General features: G+C 44.4%; 1 long non-coding RNA gene across 1 annotated transcript in view; it reads right to left on the bottom strand.

Annotated features, from left to right (window-relative positions):
- Window positions 1-871: 871 nt before the first annotated feature.
- Window positions 872-18,788, bottom strand: part of LOC122690062 — an 83,792-nt gene continuing 65,875 nt past the window's right edge. Inside the window, exon 4 of the long non-coding RNA XR_006339966.1 lies at window positions 872-1,094. This is a non-coding gene — a long non-coding RNA (uncharacterized LOC122690062). The remainder of the gene's footprint in view (window positions 1,095-18,788) is intronic.

Genomic DNA, 18,788 nt, shown 5'->3' on the forward strand with positions numbered 1-18,788 from the left:
TTCTTCGGGCTTCCCTGGTGGCTCAGATGGTAAAAAATCTCCCTGCAATGCAGGATCGACCTGGGTTTAATCCCTGGGTCAGGAAGATCCCCTGGAGAAGGGCATAGCAACACAATCCACAATTCTTGCCTGGAGAATCCCATGGACAGAGGAGCCTGGTAGGCTGCAGTCCATGAGGTTGCAAAGAGTTGGACATGACTGAGCGACTAACACTTTCACTTAAGAAAGCAGTGCATATTTGATATTTTTCCATATTTGTGATACATGAATTTACCCTGTTAGTGATAGCCTTATAAATCTAATTTTAAATGGATAATTTCAAGTTATGATTTGAAAGCAAACTCTTATTATTTTCAGTGTTGAAAATCTAAGACCCTTAGGCTTGTCATTTTTATATAAATCTAAGAAATTTTTTGTTCCCAGGTAGATTTGTTTGGTAGATCACACAGCTAAAATACTAAAAAGGGACATGCTTGAGGTGACACAGCTGTTAACACTGTTCTCCCTTCAGACTGTCAGCCCACAGCAGACACCCCACTGCTCTATCCCCAGGTCCTACCTGTCCCATCTATTCGAGGGGCCCTCACTGAGAGAACACCAGCTTTGATAGCAACCTGTCTCCTCTACCCCATTCACTATATCCTCACCAAAATTCTATGTCCTTCCTTCCTTCCATCCCAGCCCAGCTTCCCATTTAAAGTACACATAGGTGTAATGGGGGAAGGGGTATAATGGAATAAATTTAAAATGCTGCAATGATATTGAGATTTTCCAATATATCATTTTCTCAGTGTGTACGTGCTACCCTCTCTGTGCTGCTTATAATGTGAAGCTGCTAGAAATGTGATATAGAACCTTCACCTACCTGCAAATTGATTTTATTGACTGTTTCCAGGAAATGGGACACTCTCATGGCTTAGCTGTGTGACTTTTTTTTATGGATGGCTCGAAGCTTTCCTCTGCAGTAGGGAGGTGTTATTACCATTGTTTTTAAAAAGTGCTCCAGGAATTTCTTCTCTGTGGAATTCCTCTTAACATGAACTCAGACCTAGATTTTTGTTTTATGGTTCAAAATTTCCAACATGTACTTAGAGCTGTAAAAAAAAAAAAAATAACATTTCAAACACATTTTCTTTACCACTCTCAAAGCTCTGGCAAAATAGAAACAAAACAAATTGTGACATTAGGGACTAAGTACATTTAGCCATGAAACAGGCCTTAAGTGACCTAAGGCCCTTCAAATTATGATGAACCTGTGAGCTGCAAGTCACAACTCAGCCTACACATAATTGTCCTCCAGCTAACAGCCCAGCCTCTTACCCTCAAATGCCAAAGAATACGTTGCAGTCTTCTCATCAAAGGCAACTGTTTACATTTCCTTTCAGAACGTGTGCAGGCTGCCAAACCAACACTGAATTCCACAGCAAGGTATCCATGCCAACTAGGAGACTAGGTCCAAGCAAAGAAATTCCAGAAAAGAAACCACCTTAAACTCAGAGGTGAAATTCTTAAACTCAGAGGTGAAATTTCTGAACTATGAAATTCCCTAGTTCAGACAGCTACCACAGAATACTATACTCCAGGTGGCTTAAACACAGAGGCTGGGAAGCTCAAGGCTCCAGCAGATTTAGTGTCTGGTGAAGACCTGCATTCTGATACATAGATGGCCATCTCCTTGCTGTGTCCTCACAAGGTGGAAAGAGGTGAGGGAGCTCTCTGAAGTCTTTTATAAAGACACTAACCCCACTCATTGGGGGGGGGGGTCCACCCTCATTACTTAATTACCTTCCAAAGAGCCAAATACACGTAAAATATATCCTTCTGGTTCAGTTTCAATCTAAGGATTTGGAGGCAGAGACAAATACTCAGTCTGTAGCGAACAGACATAGCTTTATGGTCTCCAGACCACCAGACAGAAACATATCTAATTGCAAGCCTGCCTCATCTGTGAACCACAGCGCCAAGAACTCAAGCCACAAGCCCATAAAATGGAGCAAACCTAACTCCTCTGCAAAACACAGACACAACTAAAGATCTCAGGGCCCATATGGAAACCCCTAGGTGTCCAAAGCCAGTGGCACTATTAGCCTAGAAGGGAAAAGGGAGTCATTCTTGGCATCCACAGCTCACCGAAGTGAAGACTACAGTGAAGTCTCAGAAATGCATGGGCAGGTAACCTCAGGGCTCATTACACAAACTGGGAAACAACTAAGCTAATTAATACCAACCAAAGTCTTAACCTCATTCACCTAGCTCACCACTGTAGTTTGCCATCATACACCAGGAAGAGCTTCCATACCTACTTCCACCTTGTGCATCTCCCCTGAGCATCTCTTACAGTAAGGATGAACAAGGGTAATCCTTGATGAAGCATACTCATAGCCAAGTTCATGTACAAGTAAAAATATGTGAACTCAGGGCTTCCCTGGTGGCTCAGCGATAAAGAATCCACCTGCCAATGCAGGAGACAAAGGTTCAATCCCTGGTCAGGGAAGATCCCACATGCCACAGAGCATCTAAGCCCATGCACCACAACTATTGAGCCTGTGCTCTGCAATAAGAGAAACCACAACAAAGATTAGCCCCCCACTCTCCACAACTAGAGAAAAGCCCATGCAGCCGTAAAGAACCAGCACAGCCAAAATAAAGAAATAAATAAAATTATTTTTTAAAATGTGTGGACTCACAATCCACAGATGAGAGAATATGAGGAAGAAACTAGCTGCTCCATTAAAAGGCACTGTCCCTGTAATTGAGATCTAATCTTACTGCACTGTGGTCAGAAAAGATGACTGGAATGATTTCAATTTTTTTGAATTTTCCAAGACTAGATTTATGGCCCAGGATGTGATCTATTCTGGAGAAGGTTCCGTGTGCACTTGAGAAAAAGGTGTTGTTTTGGGTTCACATTTATACAACCTTTCTGCATTTCCCGTCTAGAGAAGATCCTTTAGCATTTGTTGAAGGGCTGGTTTGGTGGTGCTGAATTCTCTCAGCTTTTGCTTGTCTGTAAAGCTTTTGAATTCTCCTTCATATCTGAATGAGATCCTTGCTGGGTACAGTAATCTAGGTTGTAGGTTATTCTCTTTCATTACTTTAAGTATATCCTGCCATTCCCTTCTGGCCTGGAGGGTTTCTATTGACAGGTCAGCTGTTATCCTTATGGGAATCCCTTTGTGTGTTATTTGTTGTTTCTCCCTTGCTGCTTTTAATATTTGTTCTTTGTGTTTGATCTTTGTTAATTTGATTAATACGTGTCTTGGGGTGTTTCGCCTTGGGTTTATCCTGTTTGGGACTCTCTGGGTTTCTTGGACTTGGGTGGCTATTTCCTTCCCCATTTTAGGGAAGTTTTCAGCTATTATCTCCTCAAGTATTTTCTCATGGCCTTTCTTTTTGTCTTCTTCTTCTGGGACTCCTATGTTTCGAATGTTGGGGCGTTTCACATTGTCCCAGAGGTCCCTGAGGTTGTCCTCATTTCTTTTGATTCTTTTTTCTTTTTTCCTCTCTGCATCATTTATTTCCACCATTTTATCTTCTACCTCACTTATCCTATCTTCTGCCTCTGTTATTCTACTCTTGATTCCCTCCAGAGTGTTTTTGAGCTCATTTATTGCATTATTCATTTTTAATTGACTTTTTTATTTCTTCTAGGTCTTTATTAAACATTTCTTGCATCTTCTCAATTTTTGTCTCCAAGCTATTTATCTATAACTCCATTTTGTTTTCAAGATTTTGGATCATTATCATTATTCTAAATTCTTTTTCAGGTAGATTCCCTATCTCCTCCTCTTTTGTTTGACTTGGTGGGCATTTTTCATGTTCCTTTACCTGTTAGGTATTTCTCTGCCTTTTCATCTTGTTTAGATTGCTGTGTCTGGAGTGGGCTTTCTGTATTCTGGAGGTCTGTGGTTCCTTTTTATTGTGGAGGTTTTACCCAGTGTATTGGGTTGGATGATTGGTTTGTCAAGGTTTCCTGTTTAGGGAAGCTTGTGTCGGTGTTCTGGTGCATGGAACTAGATTTCTTCTCTCTGGAGTGCAATGGAGTGCCCAGTAATGAGTTTTGAGATGGGTCTATGTGTTAGGTGTGACCTTGGGCAGCCTGTATGTTGACGTTCAGTTTGTCCAACACTGAGGAAACCAGATCTGAAAGAGACACATGCACCCCAATGTTCATCGCAGCACTGTTTATGATAGCCAGGACATGGAAGCAGCCTAGATGTCCATCAGCAGATGAATGGATAAGGAAGCTGTGGTACATATACACCATGGAATATTACTAAGCCATTAAAAAGAATTCATTTGAATCAGTTCTAATGAGATGGATGAAACTGGAGCCCATTATACAGAGTGAAGTAAGCCAGAAAGATAAAGAACATTACAGTATACTAACACATATATATGGAATTTAGAAAGATGGTAATGATAACCCTATATGCAAAACAGAAAAAGAGACACAGGTGTACAGAACAGACTTTTGGACTCTGTGGGAGAAGGTGAGGGTGGGATGTTTAGAGAGAACAGCATGAACATTATCTATAGTGAAACAGATCCCCAGCCCAGGTGGGATGCATGAGACAAGTGCTCGGGCCTGGTGCACTGGGAAGACCCAGAGGAATCAGGTGGAGAGGGAGGTGGGAGGGGGGATCGGGATGGGGAACACATGTAACTCCATGGCTGATTCCTGTCAATGTATGACAAAACCCACTGCAATGTTGTGAAATGGTTAGCCTCCAACTAATAAAAATAAATGAAAAAAAAAAAAAAAAAAGGCACTGTCCCAAGTCAGCAATTAGAAGAGAAAGTGTGGGCAGAATGATCCCTAATATTTCACTAGACAAACAATGTTTCTTCCCTTTCAAATTCAGGTTAACAGCCTCTTTTAAATAGCCTTTTGGAAGTTCACTAACTTATGACTTCTTACGCCCTGCTGAATGTCACAAGGTCTCACCATCTCCATCCAAAGACCACAAGAACTTTCATCCCCTGCTACTACAAGACAATTCTTAGGAAGGACTCTTAGGCTGTACTCATATGTAAAACAAAGCCTGTGATTTGAATGTAAGGGCCAGGGATGGGCTTGAGTTTCTGGCTAATGAGTTACTTCTTCACTTCCTTCTTATAGTAGCAACACACTTCTTACAAATGACCAAGACTTAATTAAAAACTGAGACTGCACTCTTTTTCCCCACAACAACTTAAATCAAGAAAGCTATCTTTTATGCACACCTGAGTTTGGAACCGAGCTCCATTGCTGTTCTGGGTGCATGCCAGCAGAATTCCTGAAGGTGGGAGAGTGGGGCAATTCCTACTGGCAGCTTCTATGGGAACCAGGCTACCAAGTCTAAAGAAAGTAGTGTGAGAAGGGAGACTCAAGACAGGAACTCAAGGGTCGCTTAAAACACAGAGGCACGCAAAACAAGGCATGACGCAGGCACTGAGAAGGTAGAATGGGGCCAAAAGGCTTAATCCCCTGAGCAATGAATGCAATGCATTTTTAGGTGCTTCCTGTAAAATTGGTTCACAGGGATTCTTTGTGCACATTTTTAAAATATTTGTTTAATTTAGTGGAGGTGGGGCAAAACTGATTTGCTATTAATAAAAAAGAGTCACTGATTACGCCGGGGGCCAAGGCTATTATAGCAGCATGTTTTCTACTTCATTCTCACTCTCCATTTTTCCTTTTGCAAATTTCTGAACTAAACAAATTCTTAAAAGTCATATGAAAGGGATTCACGTTTGGTCAGTGCATCTTCTGTTGCTATTATCTGCACTGATTAGAAGTCAACATTTCCGCCGACTGACTGACTGTAAAGCAAGTTTGCGGCGGCGGTGTTTGGGTTTTTTCATTTTCTTTTTTCTTTTTTTTTGGGGGGGGTTCATTTTCATACAAGGATGTTGTCTACTTTGAAAGGAGCAGAACCAATTTTTATGTCCCTAGTTACAAGAAGCCAAGAATGAAAACCTTAAGAAATTAGCACTACACTGCTGGTTTATCCCAGTCATATTTTAGGGCCCGGCTAGATTGGCACCATGGAAAGTTCACAACTGGCTGCCTCTTCATTGGCCACCTGGCCTCAGTGTGGGGGAGAATGCCCTGTGGGCTTGTGGGTACTTCTAACAGGCAGATACTCCATCTCCCAGACTGGCCTTTGGAAAAAAGCAAAGTGTTCTGGCCCATTTCTGCAGTGGGAAGCAGGTTCTCATGACGGCCGCTCTGACTGGTGGATGCTGGAGCTGACAGTGGCATAACCATGCATCCAGTGCCTCTTTCAGTCTGCATTCTTGCCTGGAAAATCCCATGGACAGGAGTCCTGTGGGCTACAGTTCATGGAGTTGCAAAGAGTTGGACACAACTGAGCAACTAAACTTGCTTTCATGCTTCACGAGGAGTGGAAATGAAGTCATCCAGGTTAGGGGAGTGAAGACAGGCTTGCCATGGACCTGTTATGAAAGAGAGAAAGATTTGCAAAGAGGAAGGAAGTTGGAACAGAAAGGAAGACTTCTGTCCAGAGGTTAACTCATTCAGCCAAGACTGTTAACTCCAGGCCAAATTGTAAGTCCCTCTGTTCTCCTCGAAAGGGCACTTAGGTATTTAGGGTGCTCTTAGCAGGGAGGGGTAGGCAGCAGCTTCTGCTACTGCTCCCCTCCCCCATTCCCCTCCTGAGTGATGCCACTGTCTAAATCCCCCACCAACTCACTCTCTGGGAGACAGGAAAAATCAGATCACTCTTTGGAAAAGTTAGATTTTGTACCAAGGTCAGGAGCTGGAGCATTAATCCTGGGTGGCTAAACAAACTGTTAAAACAAATCAGGCGTTGAGCTTATTATCTGCCTAGCCCGAGACAGAATATTTGGGGATAGGAAATATACATATGAAACATTAAACGAGGCAGCATGCTAGAGGCCATGAGGTGCAGACTTACTCTTAGTTACTTTTATGTGATGTGTTAACCCCCAAGTGAAATAAAGAGACAGTTCTAGAGAGGGAAAGGTAAGCTATTTGAACCCTTAGCTCAGTGGTCCACAAATGGGAATGATTTGTCTCCCTGGTGACATCTGGCAGTGTCTGGAGACATTTTTAGTTGTTGCAACTAGGGGATGCCACTGGGGCATCCAGTGATCAGAGGCCAGTGGGCAGCTGAACAGCAGAGAATGCGCAGGACAGCCCCACAACAAAGAATCATTTGGCTCAAAATGTCAGTAGTGCCTCGCTTGAGAAACCCTGCCCTAGGGCCGTGGTTGTCCATTTCTAGTAGGTGTCAGAATCCCCTGAAGGACTTGTTAAAACACAGGTTGTTGGGCCCCACCCCCAGAGTTTCCAATTCGGTAGCTCTAAAATGGAGTCTAGGAATCTGCTTTTCTAACTAGTTCCCAGGTGGTTCTGGTCTGGGGACCACACTTTCAAGAGCCCCTGCCCTAATTCTCCACTCTAATTATCCTTTCAGCTATCCACCTGCTTGAGAATGTGGTGCGACTCACCTTAGCCTGGAGTCTTCAGATTGCTATTCATCCTCACAGAATGAGGAAGCAAGAGGCTCCTCTTTAAGCAAAAAGACTTCCCAGAGACTTAATTAAAGTTTGGGAAAGTATCCTGGGAGGCAGAGGAGGGGGGGGTCAATACAATCGATCCAAATAAATTCTTTGCACATGGAAAATAAAACTCACACACACAAAAAGAAATTTGATCAATAAATTAGTAAATTCAGAGTGAGGAGGGAGTAATTAACAGGCCCATTTAAAGCGCAGAATACATTAAATACAGAATGAGTGACTCCACCGGGACCACTGAAGCAGGAAACACCGATGTGTTAGAAGATTAGAAACATATTTCAGCAAGGAGAAAAGAGGAGAGAAAAGGGAGAGTCCCAAATGATGAGGATGCCAAGGGGGTGTACATGTCAGAGTCTTTGGAGCCTTGGATTTTTAAATCCTGCAAAAAGTTTAACAAAACTGCAGATGTGCACGTGTGCACTTCCCAGGCATAGTGAAGATTTAAGTAACTTGCTGTAAGAGCTCACGGGGCCACACCAGGCCCTGAGCAGGTATCTGTCAAGTCCCTTTATTTAGGAGTGAATAAAAGGGTTATCCCAAGTCAGCTGGAGCAGAGGCAGACCTCAGTGGTCCAGAACAATTCCAAAATGATCTTGGATGCCCTGGCAATTTATAACAAGGGTCCCCAACCTCCAGGCTTACCTGGTGGCTCAGATGGTAAAGAATCTGCCCACAATGCAGGAGACCCAAGTCTGGGGTTGGGAAGGGTTGGGAAGATCCCCTGGAAAAGGGCATGGCAACCCACTCCAGTCCTCTTGCCTGGAGAATTCCATGGACAGAAGAGCCTGGTAGGCTACAGTCCATGGGGTTGCAGAGAGCCGGACAAGACTGAGTGACTAACGCTTTCACTTTCACCCACCCTCCAGGCAGCGCACTAGCACCTGTCAGATCAGCAGTGGCATTAGGTTAGCAACAAAGTGCACAATAAATGTAACACACTTGAATCACACCCCCTTTCCTAGTCCATGGAAAAACTGTCTTCTGCGAAACTGGTCCTTGGTACCAAAAAGACTGGGGCCCGCTGATCTATAAGATCCTCTGCCAGAGAAACTGAGGCCAAAGCAGACACCATCGACTGTTCAAGCCAAAGCACTTGGTTGTTGGAAGTCAAGTTCTGGGGCAGTTAACTATTGAGGGCAAATAGAAGGCCATCGTACTTCAGACAGACACACACATACTAAACACATTCTCCCCAAGAGGTGGAGCATGAAGGAAAGCAAATGTGTGACAAATGGCAGAGCCAGAAAGGTATAAATTATTGCTCAGATGGGCCAGGATATACCCAACCTTTAAGTCAGATGTACAGCAGGGTCTTGATAGATGTCAGATCCCTTGCTTTCAGAGTGATTTCAGAGTCCGGTTCCCCACTTAAGCCCCAAGTGAGTCCCTTGAGGTTTCTGTCGGTGATGGAAATTTTAAATTGGACCAGCCATGGATATGAATCATTGGGATCATTCCTTTAGACCTGGTGCAGAACCAGACCTTGGCTAAAAACTGCATCAGCAGAAACAGACTTTTCTGGCTTCTCAGCCTCCTTACCATTCCTCTGGAGACCTCTAGGACACTTGAGTAAGAGCTTATCTTCCTTTAAGGGAGCTCAGACAGCCTAGTGCCATGAATTTCACTGCAGATTAGCAAAGGGCTGGGAAGTAGTTTTTGCTTTCCACAGACCCCTAGTCCCGGAAGACCATTAAGGAGAATCTTTCCAAGCCTGGGGCAGAGGCGCCCCGGATTTCAGTTCTGAAGACTCAATCCAGTGTTCTGAGTCTCCTTTTCCTCCCAGGAGTGTGGAGCCCAGGCCTCAGCTTTTACCAGAGTGGGTGGGAGGTTGCTAGGCTCTGAGCTGCCGCCTCTGTTTTTTTTAATTTCCCTCCACTGCTTTCCATCATGCCTTCCTCATTAGCTGGATGAGAATGTTTGCAGAGCCAAACCGGCAGCTGATTCCCTCAGGCTATGTTTTAGTTCTAGGGCTTCCTGGAGCTTTGGGCATAAAGGCACCTCCCAGGGTGAGCTGACTAGCCACACGATTGGCTGACACTTGCCTATGAAGGGCAGAGGCTGAAACCACTTTCCCAGAGCAGCCCTGAAGCATCCCAGACGGTGCCGCCTTTCTTCCTGACCAGACACAGGCCCTGCTGTGGAGCTGGGGGACTCATTCTGAGTTTACTGTGCCCTTCCAACCTGCTGCTCCAGCCTTGGCTGTCACGGCGGGTGGCTTACATGGTCCTCCAAGTGCAAGGTCATTAAAAAGGCACAGAGCTGCAAATTCCCGACTCAGGGAGGGAGGCAAAGGAGGTTTGCAGGCACACCGACTACACTGGATCGCAACATCCTGGCAGAGAGGCAACCCACCTTTGAACACCTCTAATGGGAGGAAGCTCTGCACACCATGACGTGGCAGGCCTTCTGCTGTTGAACAGCTCTCGTGGTTAAAAGGCCATCCTCTTACCCCATCCCCATCTGCCTCCCTAGATTTCCTATGGAGCTACACGGAATATGTCTGCTGCTCCTGCCATCTGATGCTGTTTCCATTTGTGCACTGACTTTGCAGCCACACTAACCAGATGGTTTGTGAGAGTGGGGACCACATCTCTGCTCCTTCTGCAGCCCCATGGTGTTGGTGCGGGCTCTAAGGCTTCTGGGTAGTGTTCTCAGTTGCTCTCCAAGTCTCTCTACCTGTGACTGTCCCCTCCCCAACCCCAACATGAATCATGTTCATTCCAACTCCACCCCTCTGCTCAGACCAGGGCCACTACTGAAGGATAAAGTTCATGGACATCCTTGGGAAACATCCACTGTGAAGAAAGTGATCTGCTTCAATGCCAAGCACATCTTTCCTCCAACACACACAACCCCAGCACCCATCCTTGTATCTAGATTAATGTCAGCACAAACTTTCAGGGCATCCATGAAGCGGGAAAGTTAAAAGTAAAAGTGTCAGTCGCTCAGTTGTGTCGGACTCTTTGCGACCCTCTGGACTGTAGACGCCAGGCTCCCCTGTCCATAGAATTCTCCAGGCAAGAACACAAGAGTGAGTTGCCATTCCCGACCCAGGGATCGAACTTGCGACTGCTGCATTGCAGGCGGATTCTTTACCATCTGAGCTACCAGGTAAGCCCCAAAAATACTGCAGTGGAAAAGGAAAGTCTCAAAATGCAATTTAGAACCTGAGGAGGATGAGTAAAATGGAAACCAAGAGCACTTCTCACTTCTTGCCTTGGGGCTCTCTCAGCACAACAGCAGGTACATCTCCCTCCTGCAACCATCTGTATCTGTGAGTTAGTCTGTACATGCAGCAACAAAGACCCCACATCCAAAGAGCCAACTGTAACTGGGGCACAGCAATGCTGGTCTCCTGGGATGTCCTTTGGTATTTGCTCTCTACAAATCCAACTCCTACCACTCATCAAACCTCTTGTCCAATCAGACAGCTTCCAGAAATGCCCTCTTCTTTCCTGAACTCCGACTGCACCTGTCCATGCCAACACCTCACATTTTAAAGGATATTTGACTTTTCTACTTGTCAAAAGTGTTTATATTTTGTCTACTTTAGACTACAGCCTCCTCAGAGGCAGGAACTACGATAGCGATACTTCTACATATACCACAAGGCCTGGCACAAGGAGGGACACACAGCCAAAGCTTAATTAAATGAGTGGTTTAGGGACTTCCCTTGAGGTCCAGTGGTTAAGACTCTGCACTTCTAATGCAGGGGACATGGGTTCGATCCCTGGTTGGGTAACTACGTTCCCACATGGTGTGCAGCCAAAACAATTTTTTGAATGTTAAAAATAAAAAATTTAAGTTTAACAAAAAATGTGGTTTAGAAATATCTGGAAAAAAAGGCTACCAGTGAGTGAGTCAGGGAGGCAGGTGACCTAATATCCATGCACTATCACCATATTGAGCACCTCCAAAGTATAAGGCACCCATCCATCTTAGTGGGATAGAATCCCATTGGCAAAAGATGGCCAAGTCCTCTCCTTACAAACCCAGAACACACAAATCTGTTTTTCACTATGCTGGTTTTCACACACAAAATTCCAGCTGGTCACGTCCTTCTGGGCCCCTGTCAGTGCAGCTTCATGAGCCGTGTCTCCAATAGTGAAGATGGGTTTGCCCGTGCCAACCACAATCTCATACTTGGGACACAGTATCTGTAAAAATGACAAGTGAGGCTAAAGATGCAGCTTGGGAGAAATGCCCAAATTCAACAGCAAACCTTGTGAAGTTTTAGTGAAGGAAAAAAAGTCAGCCTAGTTGCTAAAGCTCCTTCTTAAAGTAAAAAAGCAAATGAGCCCCCCGTGTGTAAGGGAATTGGTATATGTGGCATATGTTGGCATGATGGTGTTATAATGCCTGATGAGACTTCATCAAGCTCTAAATGCATGTACAAAATGTGGCTCCTGAGGACATGGAAGGGGTGCAGCCACCCTTTGTATGCTATGAATATGCCTCGAGGCCTCTTTACACATCCTCTGCCTGGATTCCACCCCTCCTTACTAGCTTTTTCTTGATCCCCAGGCCTCAGCCTAAATGTCACCTGACTCCAAAGAGACCTATGTAGAGAAGCTCCTCCACCGATATTCCTTACCTCTGACTTCTTTCATTTGCAACTTAAAAAATATATTTACCTGTATTTTGTCTGTTTCCATATACTTGAACATAATAAGCTCCAGTGAAGATATGACTATGTCTGTTTCATTCACTGTATCCCCAAAGGACCATGCAAAATTAGTTCTCAAAAATTGAGATAAATGATTGTGAGACAGTGTAGCAAAGCCAAAAACCCAGGAAATTTCACATCAAGTGATCTGGGTTCCAGTGTTAGCTTAGCCATTTACTAGCTGCATAACATCAGACAAACTGCCTAATCTCTGAGCCTCAGTTTCTTCATTTTTGATATGAAAAAATAACTTCACCTACCTCAAAATACTCTTTGGAAGAAAACACTAAAATGAATGTGAGAGTAATTGGTACAACATAGAGTCCTGTACAAACATGAATTATTATGTGAGGCACCTAAAGAAGTATCTCTGCTTTCTCTAGGACATCCACCACAAAATCTCCTGAAAAATCAAACCAGTCATACTCTTGGCTGAATGTTATCTCAGACACAAAATATATTGAAAACCATTATGAAACTTTACTGCAACATTTGACCCATGGTTACCTGGCAGACAGCAGGCTCCTTAAAAGGGTGGGCCCAGGATAGGTGATCTCAAGAAAAGGGGAGATGGAAGGAGAATCTTAGAATGTCCTGAAATGCTTTAAGCTCAAATGACATTTAGAGGGTGAGTGCAAGCCAAGGGGTGGGGGGCAACTGAAGTGGAGGCCCTGGTAGAGCCACTACACTGAGTCGTTAGGCAGAGAGAAGACAAAAGTAGGTAGAAGGGCCAGCTACAAACTTTCTCTCCTTGGCCCTGTGCATCTCAGGGACGTTTGACTTTACAGAGTCCATGTGTGTGTACTGCAGGGAAGGGAGGGAGGCCAGAGAGCAGGGAACTGACGCCAAGGGAGCTGTACTTAATCATAATAACCATTAGTATTGACTTTGGTGCCATCTTAAAGGAGCCATTTGTTATAAGAACCAATAGTCAAAACCCCCAGTCAGCCAGGCTTTGTCTTATGAGCTCTAAAAATAATGGTATTTTGCTGTTCATCTGTTTTAATTTTCCAAATTCAAATGCAATTTGAAATCAATTCAAAAATTGATTTCTTTCTTCTAAACAAAGAGATGTTAAAAGGAGAAAGGAAGGAAGGAAGAAGGAAGGACAGACAGATCTGGCTTTTCAATGAATCACACAATAATACCCCAAAAGCAGGAACCCAAGGCAGTAATTATTCCCCTAACTGAGAAGTATGAAAGGAAAATGGGTGAGAATTATGACCACATGAACAATATATAAAACCTCTCCAGAGCTGAGACCAGCAAATCACTTACCTACAGTTTCAGCAGTGACATATAAAAGCTGGAAGAAACACAGTTAAGGTCAATTGGCTTCTGGTTTATAAAGCACCACCTCATTTTAATCAGCTTCCCATGCCATGCTGCATCTCCAGCTGGCAAAAGGGCTAAGTGAAGTTAAGAGTTGTTTGCTCTTTTTCAAGCAGCTTGAAAACCAAGTGGAAACAACAGAATGATCTTGTTAAGAGTTTGGGAAAGGTCAGCAGACTATTTTCCAGCCAGGCCTTATGAGGGTGTCTGCACCTTGGTGTGGTCACCACAATCCAGGGTCTGGCACCCTACAGCACCTTTGTTTCGTCAACCTCCCCAGCCTCCAGGGACTGGTTCACAGTAGCCAAATTCAAACAAACAGACCAATAACCTGGACCACCAACTTAGAGGGACAGACAGTGGGATAGACCTAACAGCCAGAATACTTGGGCCCACAAGCCTGCTCTCCAGGAAGGAAACTGAACTCATTAAACAACTCAAAAGAAGAGAAAACAAAGATAAACTACATTCATTTAAATCTAGGTTCATGGCTTCATGTAACTTGATTCTTTGGGCCTGAGTTTTCTGATCTGTATAAAGAATAGTGTTCACCACTTATCATTATTTTATTTTTAGGATATCTGAAAAACATTTTGTGAACCACAGAACATGATACAATTGGCAATAAGATGGCAGTTTGGTGCACATAGAATTTAAAAAAAAAGAGCTAGAGAGTTCTACAGGCAGTTTTACCCCACTCCAGTGGAATCAAAAACAAATCCTTACTACACTACAGATACTCTCTAAGGACTCAGAGCCCCACACGTGGTCTCTGTGCCTTGGACACGTGGAGAAATCTCAGTCTCTAACACCTTTTTCAAAACTCCTTCTTAGACACCGAAAGCTTCCATCATCCTGCTGTCTCCTCATGAAACACAGGCTGAAATGATGGATGCTGTCTGCAGGGTCTGTGCTGTGAATTCCCTCCGAGGTGGACACCTTCCTGGGGACGCTGCCCTACCTGGCCTTGGACACAACCGCACCCATGGTTGTACCTTCGCTCCTGTCTTGAGATGCTGCTACAAGAGATGGCACTGATCCACTCTAGGAAGATTCCTGTTGTTTTCCATCTCAGAGGGGGTGCCTTTTTCTGATCTGATCCCCCAGTTCCAGCTGGGCCCCTCTGTTAAGAATGATGAGGGGTTCTCACTCAGAGCCAGGACAGAGGGAGGTGAAACTGGGGAGGGGCAGTGACAGCACAAAATGGATGGTTCTAGACCACCCGAGATCCAAGCATTCCTCTGGGACAGGGAAAACTGGGCGTCATTCACTCTAGAAAGAAGCAGGATGAGGGACACAGGGGGCCCAAAGGCAAACTGCAGGAGCCAACTGGTAAAGCCAGCAAGGACTTCCCACTGTTCTTGGAACACAATCCAAGCTGCATATCATGGCCCACGTCACCCCATACACTCACTGCCCCCACCCCATCACTAGCTTCATCCACAATGACCTTCTTTACGTTCTTTAGACTTGCCAACTCATTCCCAGTCCAGAGTCTGTGCACCTGCTCTTCCTCCCATCTGGGACCCTCTTCTCCTATTTCTTTGCCTTGCCACCACTCAGGTTTCAGCCCAAATGTCACCTCCTTTTCTAATGGCTTTTCTACCAATATTTCCCAATCCCTCAGCCATTCTCTCTCCCATTACCATGTTTTATTTTCTTCTTGGCACCTACTCAACATTACTTTCTTATTGTCTGGTTCTTCTTCTACAAGAGACAGGACAGAGAACCAAAATAGGAGAGGCTGAAGCACTGCAAATCAGAGTAGTTAACAAGCTGTGCTGAGAGAGAGATTCTGGAAGATGGAGGAGAAATACTTTGTCTTGTGCATTTAAATAGGCCACGGTCAACATGCCTGGGGTACCGACTCTGTAACATTCCCTTTGTATCGACTAGGTCCTGCCTCCTATCTCCCTGAAAGGGGTGGAGGGGAGGCTACTGCTCCTGTGCTAAAGAGGGAACAATATTAGAATCCCACATTTACTCCTCTTCAAAGTAGAAGTCACAAGCATTAATTGAGCAACATAAACCAAAAAGCTTAAGGTCACTTCATTGAAAAGATAATGTGGGCCTGTCTGCTTTTCTCTCAATCACTTGCCCAGCTTCTAGACTCCATTCTGTAAGCCTATTTGGCTGGGGACTCTCAACTGCAAAAGAAGTCTTCCATTCTTCAGCTTCAAAACCTATAGCTAATTTGGGACATTTGTAAGCCCCGTTCTTTCTCATGCCTAAACCATATCCCTTGGTCCATTCTTTAACAGATAATGTTGTTTTAGATACTGGCAGAGGTATAACAGAATATGTGGACTTAGGTCCTGAGGTTGTTACGTTGGCTCTGCCATCTACTGAGTAATCTTGGATAAGCTATTTAATATTTCTATCCCTTAATCTTTTCCTATATAACATGGGAATATTAATATCATCTTCATAGGGTTGCTATAAGGGACAGCATGACACAAAATATCTAGCAAAGCATTAATAAAATTTTTGTTATTATCACCAACAAGAAGTAGTAAAAGGTACAACATTGATCTCCAATTAATTCCTTATGTTTGTTGTCAATTGGTTAGAGATAAGCAGGGTATACGGGTAAACAGATTAGTCTCACCAATCTCCAACATGGCCTGGAAAACTTAGGGGATAAACACAGAAAGTGCTGTTTGTGGGGACTAAAACACTATTGGGTTGGCCAAAACTTTCATTTGGGTTTTCCCACAACATCTTGCAGAAAAAGCCAGATGAAACTTTTGGCCAATCCAGTATATCAAGAGGCCAGAGTTTTTGGTCGGCCTTATCAGCATTGGTCTTTGAAGCCTTACATGTGGCTTCATCTGGGATCCTCAGGTTTGGGTCTGGGGCCATGATTTGTACCTAAAGAGAATTGTTTTTGGTGTCTGGGGTCCTACAGGGAATTAGCCTTATGAAAGAGCAAGGTGAGCTCCAGAGTCAGGAGAAGCACTCTAAGAACACTTGGACTACAAAGGCAGTAGGATTCCATGAGCTTCAGAACTCCCAGAATACTGGAGTAGGATGCCTTTTCCTCCTCCAGGGGATCTTCCCGACCTGAGGGATAGAACCCACATCTCTTGCATCTCCTGCATTGGCAGACAGGTTCTTTACCACTAGCACCACCTTGAAAGCCCAGACTCAGGAATGGCTCACCTCAAAACAAGCTAGTATGAGCATTAACTGATCTCTAGCATATGACAGTAGTTAATAGGCTCAGCTTTGTTTTGTTTAGGAAGATTCCTCCTCTGTTATATGTCTTAGCTAGAACTGCAGTCCAAGGCTTGAAACCGAGTGACTAGATTCTTTGAGTTGTGATACAATAATATGAATCTTCCCTAGTAGCTCAATCGGTAAAGTATCCACCTGAAACGCAGATTCCTGGGTTGGGAAGATTCCCTGGAGTAGGAAATGACAACCCACTCCAATATTCTTGCCTGGAGAATCCGACAGATAGAGGCGGCTAACAGGCTACAGTCCATGGGGTCACAAGAGTTGGACACAACTTAGCATCTAAACCAACACCAATGTGAAATTCAGGGCTTTGAAGTTTTTAGTGTTGGGGATTGTTAGATAGAATTTGGGGCAGCTGACATAGTGCTATTAATATCTCCCTTGATCTTGTCTGAAGTTGCAGGCAGCACCAAGGGGGAAGCCTTAAAGGGACCAACCTTGGGTCTGTTTGGAAGGTCCACAGACTCCCTGAAGCTTCTTGTCTCCCTCCACTCAATTGATTCAGGAGGATCTGAGCTTTCTGTTTTGTAGTTACCTGGGAGTAAGCAGTCTGTTTCTGGTATGCCTGTCAGGAGGCCAAGCATCATAGTAAGTAAGGCATGGCCACTTACCGACACTGTCTCCTCCCCATTCTACTTTTCCCATCTTTCTTCTATGCCTCTGTCATCTTATAATTCTACAGACCTTAAACTGAATGTTCCAAGTATTTTGCCTTGATGACTTCACTCTTTTCCAGGCCACACTCCGTAGACCCCTCCACTGCCAAAATTTCACCTCCAAGGAGATGACTCACTCACTGCATCCTACCTACAAGGGTATCCCAGATTCCCACTTCACACCTCCTACATGCAGTGCTAAGCTGTGCTGGTAAGGGTGGAGAATCTCTTTTAGTTTTTGCCACTTTCACCTCCAGCTCCACCTTATCTCCAAAGATAAGGCTCTCTCCACAAACATTCTCTTCCAACTTACCTTCCAGTCTGTCAATGGTCCCCATCAGAAGAAGGAAGTGTCCCAGGTTTCAGTTTCGTTGTGGAAGTTTCCACAAGGGAAACCCATGTGGCCTCTCTGCAACCCTTCATTCCCCTTTCCAAGGCAAGACTTGGCTGATTGGTGAGACTGACAGAGAAACTCTTCAACTCAGTTCCTACTGTGCCAGGAGCTGGCAAACTCCAGCCCATGAACCAAATCCAGCCCACCACCTGGCTCTGTAGCTTTAGTTTTATGGGAACACGGCCATACTGGTTCCTTCACCTACGGTCTGTGGCTCTCTCACACCTCAAAAGCAGAGGCAAGGAGTAATGACAGACCAACCACACAGCCTGCAAAATATCAGCCAGTCTGGCCAGATCAACCCTCCGGGAACACCACTGTTATCCAGCTGCTTAAGGATTTGTAATGGCCACCTACAGACTGCTAAATAAAGCCTATTTCTGTGTAAACAAGGAAGGGAGGATTGGGGGGTGTTAAGACTTTGTTGCTATTTCTTAGAACTTGAAATTCTTATTGAGAACAGGGATACACTTAAGAATAGGATGTTTTTAGTCTTGACCTTTTCTGGGTGGGGGCCAACTTGGGGCAATGAATACATTGTTAAATCCTCTCTGCCAGTGGCCTGGAAACATACATTACCACGTGTAAAATAGCCAGTGGAAATTTGCTGTATGAGGCAGGTGCTCAACCCCATGCTCTGTGACAACCTAGAAGGGTGGGATGCGGTGGGAGGGAGGTTTAAGAGGTAGGGGACATGTGTATACCTATGGCTGATTCATGTTGATGTACGGCAGAAACCCACACACATCACAAAGCAATTATCTTCTAATGAAAAGTTTTTTTAAATCCTCTCTGCCAAGGATGTTCTAACATAGCTGTGTGGAAAAGAGGTGAGAGAGAAAATACAAGGCTGCTTTCTGCTGTAGTTTGGTAAATTCAATGGAAATAACTTCCTGTGTGAACCAGTTTCCGAATCTCGAGGGGAGGGGGCACATGTGAAAGAGACAGT

Source organism: Cervus elaphus, chromosome X, assembly GCF_910594005.1.
Source record: "Cervus elaphus chromosome X, mCerEla1.1, whole genome shotgun sequence".
Lineage (NCBI taxonomy): Eukaryota > Metazoa > Chordata > Mammalia > Artiodactyla > Cervidae > Cervus > Cervus elaphus.